Source organism: Notothenia coriiceps, unplaced genomic scaffold (genome assembly GCF_000735185.1).
Source record: "Notothenia coriiceps isolate Sejong01 unplaced genomic scaffold, NC01 NC01_scaffold00034548, whole genome shotgun sequence".
Classification (NCBI taxonomy): domain Eukaryota; kingdom Metazoa; phylum Chordata; class Actinopteri; order Perciformes; family Nototheniidae; genus Notothenia; species Notothenia coriiceps.
Window position 1 is genome coordinate 261,972 of NW_011367249.1, and position 8,928 is coordinate 270,899.

Below are 8,928 nucleotides of genomic sequence, written 5' to 3' on the forward strand. Positions count from 1 at the left end.
AACAATGTGATGGCATTAAGCAAACTCAATAATACTTTTTAATGCATTTAGTGGGCAAACAATATTGGTAAATCTTCTTAAATTAAATAAACAACAGTCAAAATGTATTTTTAGGTAGACTCAGGGAAGGAAACAGGATATAGAAAGTGAATGAAGGCAGATCAATGTGTGCAAATGGCAAACACATCACTAAAAGTCTTAGATCTATTTTTTCTCAAGTGAACATAAACCTGAATGTGTTATTTATAATATGTTTTTTTTTTTAAAGTTGTGCCTCTACTCGACTTGGCTGACTAACCACAAGACTTGAGGAACGTGGAATAACCCGTTTTGTTTGCTGTTTCCTTGATCTTTTATCCTGTCACAGCTTCAGCCATTTTCAATACAAACTTTTAACATAAAAATCTAATCAACAATCAAGATACAAAGTCAATAGGCCTACATTTGACAGGTGGGAAATGTAGTTTATTCCTCATCCACTCACCAAGAGCAGCTGTGACACCTGAATAAGAAAACTAACACTTCTGTTGTTTGTTTATTTTAGGCTCTGTCTGCATTTCAAGGTTGTAGGACTGGAATTTCATGTCCGTTGCAGCGGGTGGAGCGGTGAACATGATGTTTTGTTCCCAAATATGAAGGTGAAGGAAACACAAGGGCTGATGGGACAACAGGAGAAGGGAACAAAAGGACATATTCGCCCCGCAGGCTGAACTGGCTTGTTCACATTGTTTCTGCATGGTTTAAACTGCACACACATTTCTACATAATAAACCAGTCCCTGAACAGGCAAGGCCCAACTCACATCCATTGGTAAATTAGCCAGTGGGTGAATGGTTGAGCTGAAAATACTTTTCCCCTCGCTTTCTTTATGTGTTTCTGTCTGTATATGTGTTATTCTCATTGTTCTGTAAAGCCCTATGAATTACTTTACTTCACCATAAATGCATCAAATGCTTCAATGGGCCTACCTAAGGCCACTCTCACTACTTATTATACTTGTAAGCGTGTTTCAGTTTGTCTATATTTGTCACACAGCCTTTTACAAAATGTAAAGAAATAAAGACTCCTTTTTTGTACACAACTCTTAATTACACGTTTCTTTCTAAACTAATTTGTTGTTGACATTAACCCTACATCACAACTTTCCTTACAGTTACTTTTAGAAGAATCATCAGGGAAAGACATGACACATTTTATTTAAGGAGCTCTTTTTATGGTACTGTATATTTACAGGTTATATCTACACATGGCAAAATCTGCATTTTCAAATGTTATCCACTAGACAGCAGTAGAGGTTTACAAACTGAGTGTGTGAGGTCATTCATAACCAAATTCAGCCCATTGTAGTCACTGATTATAAGGCTGGGTCGCTTCAGAAATGAAAATATCCTAAATCCCCAGTCTTTGAATCGTCACAAAATTAACCATAATTGACACCAGAAAACCGATCACTGCCTCCTTGGTTTCCTCATTAAGTATAATGTGTTAGATTTATATCTTACGTTTTGCTACTCTTTTTTTGTGATGTTTCTTTGCTAACAATGTCAATGGATATATTCTCATTATTTACATTTAGATGCATAACAGTTTACGTAGTACATATTGAAAACAACTGTATACATTATATTATAAATACCGATCATATTAATGTTTCACACTGTACCCAAGATCATCATATACTCAACCCCTCATCTGCAAAACTGTCCCATTTCACCCTAAAAAGGGAAGGGCCAAAATGTACTTTTGCATTGAATAATCATTTATTCAATGCAAAAGTACATTTTGGCCCTTCCCTTTTTAGGGTGAAATGGGACAGTTTTGCAGATGAGGGGTTGAGTATATGATGATCTTGGGTACAGTNCAAAACACAGCGGGTGAACCGCTGTTTATACACACTAAAATACGAAGATCTCTTCGCGGCACGTAGCGGTGCTCCCTGCGTGTGTCGGAGCATTCGCTCGCTGCTAAAGAGCGGGGGACATGTCCCCCCTGTACCCAGTGGAAATTACGCCATGCGTGTGTGTGCGTCAAGTGCAATAAATATATATGCAAGTTGCAACACACAGAGTAAATCTCTGCCCCTCATGTGCTGTGTAGGCTGGCACGACTAGGCTGTTCAATGGGGCTGATGTGTTATGTAGATTCTGCCAGAAGGAAAATCAGCAGGGAGGTGCCACATTGCTTTTCTTCCCGACTGCAACTCTGGACCCGCAAATCAAGCAAGAACGTGATTGGTCGATATTCATTGTGGGGGTGGCGGGAGGAGGGGTGTTAGATAGATATAGATTTATATTAAGTAGATAGAGTTCGCTATGATTTAGGTTTCGTTTATGCATAGGGTAGATTCTTTTAATTACATTTCCTTTTTTGTTTTGTGTATTTTATACATGGACTTGCTTGGCGAGCTATTTTTAGAACATGCCCCGCGGGCGACTCACGTTGCCCCTGCGGGCGAATAAGTGCCCGCGGGCACCGTGTTGGCTACCCCTGGCCTAAAGACTGAAAAACACAACACAAAAGTAAACTAAAATATGACAAATGAGCTGATACATAAAAAAAACTATAAAATATCTACAGATAAACTTGATCACGATCTATTTATCTCTTCCCCAGGCTTTCTTTATATAACTGGCTTATGGATTGTTTACATGTGGACATCCATATACAGTTATTCTTGCATGTACTGTATGTAAAGAAAAAAAGTATCTTAAATCTACACTGTAATTGTAGGTTAATGTATTCACCCTAGCGCAATTTATGAAAGCATCAAGTCTGGAGACACAAAAATATAACCCCATTAGAAACACTAATAACCTTGTGTGTTTGGTTCCAGGTCCATCAAGGTTCTGTTGCCAGACCCGCCCCCTGAGTACAAAAGCCTTCCCCATTGGCTGTATGAGCTGTCCGACATCAAACTTAAAAAGCTGTTGGAGCAGGGAGACTCCCAGAGGGTCCGAGAGTTATCGTTGGCTCTTATAACAGTCCTGAATGAGGTAGGAGAGTTACCGACACACAGCAATGAGGAATGGAATCATCATCCAATTGTTCATTAGTTGAAGCATCCCTATATTTGTCTTGTTACAGTATGAGCAGTCCAGGGAGGGGGTCCGGGTTTTCCCAGCAGAGCGTGGTTACCGAGTCAGAGTCCGCAGCAACATCACCAGAGCGCTGACGGCTCTCGACCTGACCACCGTCAACGACATCCAGCAGACCTCCGCTGCGTTGGCTCAGTGCACGGTGAGCAGAATGAGAGGGAGGCTAGAGGGGGAAGGAAAGGAAAGAGGGCAGGGGAAACAAGAAAATTAAGAAAAGGCAAGACTAAAGGTAATAAATAATGTGTGTTTGTTTTCCAGGCGGTCAGTCGGGAGTTCATATGCGAGGAGTGTCAGAACAGCACTCTGAACAAGCTGGAGTCCATGCTGGAGATCCTGCAAACTGACACCAAGCAGGGCACCGTCACTCCCACTGAGATAGCCGACAACATTCTGAACATCATGGGTAAGAGTGAAAGTTTGGATAAAAGTCAACTGTAACATTAATTAGGATCTAGCAATAAGTCTTCATTCATGCATGTGTCTTGCTAAGTGGAGGGTAAAGCCTTCTCAGTGCTGTTGCGTATAACCAGTTACAGTACGCAAAGAGTACTGGTGGACATTTGTGACACTCAAAGTTTAGGATTTGAGTACAAATACTTATCTGTGACTTGCAATATCAATCAATCAATGTTTATTTATATAGCCCAATATCAGAAATGTTACATTTGTCTCAATGGACTTCACAGTTTGTACAGAATATCAGTATGACAATACGACACCCTCTGTCCTTAGACCCTCACATCGTACAAGGAAAAACTTCCAGAGAAAACCCACAGTTTAAAGGGGAAAATGGGAGAAACCTCAGGGAGAGCAACAGAGGAGGGATCCCTCTCCCAGGACGGACAGACGTGCAATAGATACCGTGTGTAAATCGAATGCATGTGTCTTTAATAAGAAGATGAATCCACGAGGATGTCAACAATCCTGTGGGAGCCATCAGGGAAGTAGTATGAAAACAATTCACTTGAATAGTCTTCCTGGTAGTTAAAACACATTTTTGCAGTAAGAAAGCACCTTAATTTCAAAGGCTACAGGGCCTATTTTGCAGAACTAAAATCCTTGTTACTGCATTTTCTTTCTAACATGTTTTAGTTTATTTCAGCATTCAAATCATGCTGAAATAAAGTAAAACAACACTTTACAACACATTGCAACACATTCATTTTACTTTCCATTATTGTCTTAAGTACATGTCCAGAGGTCATGTCAGGTCAGTGCAATAAAACATATAAAGATATCATGAACAACATATTGACATACCTTTACAAATATGTGTATATTGGGCAGTTTTTTATTTAAGACCTGAGAGATATGTAGATGATCTGTTCAGACTTTCAGCCCCTACACTGTTTGCAACATATTATACATTCAAACGCATTGTACAATAATGATCAAGTGCAACCAGTTAATCAACAAGGGTCTTGGTCAGCTAACCCAACAGCTTTACAGTGTGTGTTTCTCACCACTTTTAGGACCACGAGACAAGATCAATAGTGGCCGGATAAGATGAAATGAAAGAAATTCATGTTTGCATGCAAAGAGCTTCACTTAATAATAACCAGGCATCACTTCCTCGGCCTGGCTGCGGCGGCATAATGCTGTGACGATGCATCCGTGCAAAAAGTGACATAACTGAAATTAACCACTCTAATAAATTATGGACAAAAACCAGAACTACAGGACGTATTCAGGAATTTCATACAGGGGCGAAGCCACACCTTAAACAAAAAGGCTGGAGCGTTTTGGGGACAAGTCTCTGAATCTCACTGTCCACTGAGTGAAGTTTCCAAATATATAAGTTAAATGTGTTTTTTGTTGTTTTTTTCATTTGTATCTTTGTAATGTGATTATTGCTCTGATGCTGTTGGAGTTGTTGTATGTCCTTAAGTCTAAGGTGAAAGCAGATACAAAAAAATTCATCACTTCAGCAGCTGATTGAGAGTCCTGCGTTGGTCTTGTCTAATGTTTGGTTCTTGTTCCCTGGTGAGGGCCCTTGAAATAATTACTATACTAAGACTAATTTACAGACTCATTATTCAAATATTTGTTGTTGTTTTGTTTCTTTCCGTTAACCGTCAAGTGTGAAATAAGTATTTTTTTGTGTTTCTCTTAGTATCCTAAGATACTGTTATGTTTGGCTGTGAAATAATTTTTTTATTATTAAGGGCAGACCATCTATTTCTATTTATTTATTTATTTTTTTAGAAAGGGGCAGGGCATATAAGATGTTTTCCCTTTTCGCTCAATGGTGTGTTTGTAGAGACATGTTTTGTTGTCAATTATTGTACATTGGGTTTTGTGTATGAGCGGAACAAATAAAAATGAAATGAAATATTGATTTAAAAGACGTATTTTTTAATACAATAATTAGAAGTGCACACGTTAACATATATGGGACTTTGCATCATGTTATGCATTGTGAAAGTGAAAGGAAGACAAGCTGGTGCCAAGCTTCAGCTGACAGGTGACAGCTGCCTTTTTTTCTTCTGAACAATTTTAGTTCACATCACCATCCCATACATGCAGTGTATTAGGCACCACATTAAACGCTTAAATGTCCAGATGTCATTACATGTACCTGGTCTTAGTACAAGTTCAATAAGAGGTTGAATTAAACAGACACAAAAAGTATAAAAATGGGAAGCTGAAAGGTTACATTTGGGGTGTGAGTTTCAGATTAGCCTTATTGCATTCACATTTTCTTTGAAGCACTTCTTGTTTTTATAAATGTGGGTGTTGTTAACAGCCTTTTCGCATATTAAATATGATACAGTTTCCTTTTCTTTAATCCAGATTTCACTTGTCATAGGTTCTGGTTTTAACCTAATAACCTTTATTCATTTATTCAGTGCAAGAGTACATTTTGGCCCTTCCCTTTTTAGGGTGAAATGGGACAGTTTTGCAGATGAGTGGTTGAGTATGATGATCTTGGGTACAGTGTGAAACATTAATATGATCGGTATTTATAATATAATGTATACAGTTGTGTTATGGTCTCCGCCTTCTATCTGCTCCGTAATCTGTCTGTGAGTGTTTTCAGCTGTGTGTGTTATATGTAAATGAGATGTGCGGTTGTTCTCACGTCATTGGCTGCCATCTCCTGGTCCGCCTCCCGAAGATTGTGATTGGAGCATGCCGGGCCCGACGCACTCCAATCCAAGCGCACATCTTCTGGAGACGACTACAAAGCCAGTGGACTGGACTGTGATCATTCTGGAGCAGGGGTTCCCAACCTTTTTTCCCAAGAGCCCCCCCCCCCCAAATGACTCATGTTGGGTGTGTGTGTGTGTTGGTGTGTGTGCTGTGTGTGTGTGTTGTGTGTGTGTGGTGTGTGTGTGGTGGGGAAGGGGGAGGGGCGCAACTTCCCAACAGAGTCATTTTGGGGGGCCTCTTGGGAAAAAAGGTTCGGGGAACCCCTGCTCCAGAGTGATCAACAGTGCAACAGCGGTAATCACAGTTTTCTCGATGCTAACACACTAAAATTATACAATAAAGCACCAATTATTTTAACTGGGCACTTCAAAGAGCAAAAACATCGGCTCAAATCTCCAAAAACTCTAAACACATTCTTCAGCTTTTCAGGAGGGAAGAGGAAGAGCTTGGGCTGAGAGTGAAGGAGGAGGAAGAGGTGGGTGAGAGTGAGAGGAGGAGAATTAGAGGTAAAGGTACAGCTGGAGGAGAGGACATGGACAAAGAGAATACTCTCGAATTAATTGAATGTTATCAACCATGGTTTTGACGATGAGAGAGGCTGGACAGAGGGTTCAGGCTTAATCCAAGCCGATGCACTTGGTTGCCTATGTAATCCGCGACAGTTTAGACTTGACGAACACGTTGTTACCAGCTCTGCATAATTCATGATATATCAGTGCTTTATCTGTTGTGTGGAACGTATTTACTTAATTACTGTATTGAATTATTGCATGTATGCATATATAACTACAAAAGAATCCTGTGTAAGAATTTATCAATGGTATACTTCTTGTATTTCAACACAGACACTGATGCCAACCACTATATTCTATGTTGTTATCTGGAAGAGGACTGAGAAACAAAGATGGTGCAGGTGGAAAGCTAAGGATTTCCAATGGCACAGGTAGCAGCAGTTACAAACTGGGTTTTAGCAACAATGCATCACAAAAACTTCTATTTGTTTATTTCTATTTTCTGTCATTTACTGTATTTCTGTGTAAGCAGCAATCTTTCTCAGTGCAGAAACCTCTATGTACAGAGAGCCCATAACAGATGAAAGTGCTTTAGATTTATGCTCAGCAGTGCGTAGTCCGGGTGGCTCCAACAATCTAGTATTATGAATGAAAATGTGTTATATTTTGGTGTCAAAGTTAGCATTTTGGTAAAAGTGTTTATGTTAGTTTTGAGGTGCAGTCTTCTTCACTTAGCAGGAGAAATGAGGTGTTTTTGCACACTTTGGGTGGTGTGGTTTTGGTGAATTGTGTTAAGTGTTCTGGAGAAACTGAGCAATTTTAAAAAAAAATGTGTGGTTAGCACAATCGAGAGAAAAAGTGTCCAAAGTCTCAAAAATGCTTACAACTACTGCACAAACTGGATTGAAATGTGAAGTATTTTTGTTAAAGGAGGATGGAAAGTTGTTAATTAAGGAGCGCACTATTGGAGTTGGACTTTGGATGGGTTATTGGACTCAAGGAATTAATTCATTTGGATTTCCGCTCTGTATGAGGAAATGAAAGGACAGCGCAAGTGGAAACAATTCACAAAGGGATTAAACTGTTTAAAACACATGCTCAAAGTAAACCGGAATTTTTCCCGATGTTGTTTATGTGGATCAAAAGTCGTAAATAATCTACCAAAATGGAGGAGACCGATCTGATCGGAGCAACTGTTGACAAATATCCACTGAAAACCGGCGCATGGACAATAGCTATGTTTTAAAAATGCGCTTAAGACAAGCCCCGGTTTGGACCACTTTACGCGCAGGAGGAAACATTTATACTTAAAGAAAAAAATTATACATTTCTGTCTTTTATGGCCCTAGCTACTAACTTGGAATTTGTATTCAAATTAATTAATCAATTAATTTTTTTATATTTATTGTAATAAAACGGCTTTTAGTGACAATCATGTAATTGCCTTACATTATATGTAAAAATAAAATAAATAAATAAATACAAATCTAATATGAAATGATTTTGGCCCTCAAATCATCTTGAGGCCTGGCGCCCTCCCCCTGCGAATCTGTCCCCCCGGCCAAAGGGGGGCACGCCCCCCAGGGTTGGGAACCACTTGCTCTGGAGGCCTGTTTCGGTGAACAGACGCCTCTCTGCCTACGTTGCTCTTCGTTCAGTGGTTAACTTGTGTGGTCTGTGTTTGGTTAGTGTTGGATATGATTAAGATGTGACTAGATGTGACTAGAGCAGTTGTTCTCAACTGGTGGTCGCGACCCAGAGTGGGTCGCGGACCCGTTTCGTGTGTCGCGGAATGTGTGATTGAAAGAAATAAAATGAAAAAAAATTGAATTATTTTTTTTTTGGGGGGAAAAGTCAAACTTTTTATTTTGAAGGCCCGATTTTCTAACGCTGTGCATGCGCGGCGTTGGACTGGAGAGTACCGGAGACCATAAACGGTTTTGAAAACTTCTGTCACATAGTGATCATATTCTCAATAAAATATCTTTTGCTGATGTTTTTTTCGAGTCTTCTGGCCAATCAGAATCTAAGATTGTTTGCCGGAAGTGTCCCACGTGATAATAACTTTCGGTAGAACTATTTCTTATACATCCATGGCGTACAACTTACAGATAAAAATGAACACCTAATAGATATATGACCCCCGGTTTGATGATTGACAGGTCACA

The 8,928-nt window shown here is 39.6% G+C and overlaps 1 protein-coding gene across 1 annotated transcript in view; it reads right to left on the reverse strand.

The window, feature by feature from the left end:
• Window positions 1–8,928, reverse strand: part of smtnb (smoothelin b) — a 245,106-nt gene that overhangs the window by 200,451 nt on the left and 35,727 nt on the right. The window lies entirely within an intron of this gene.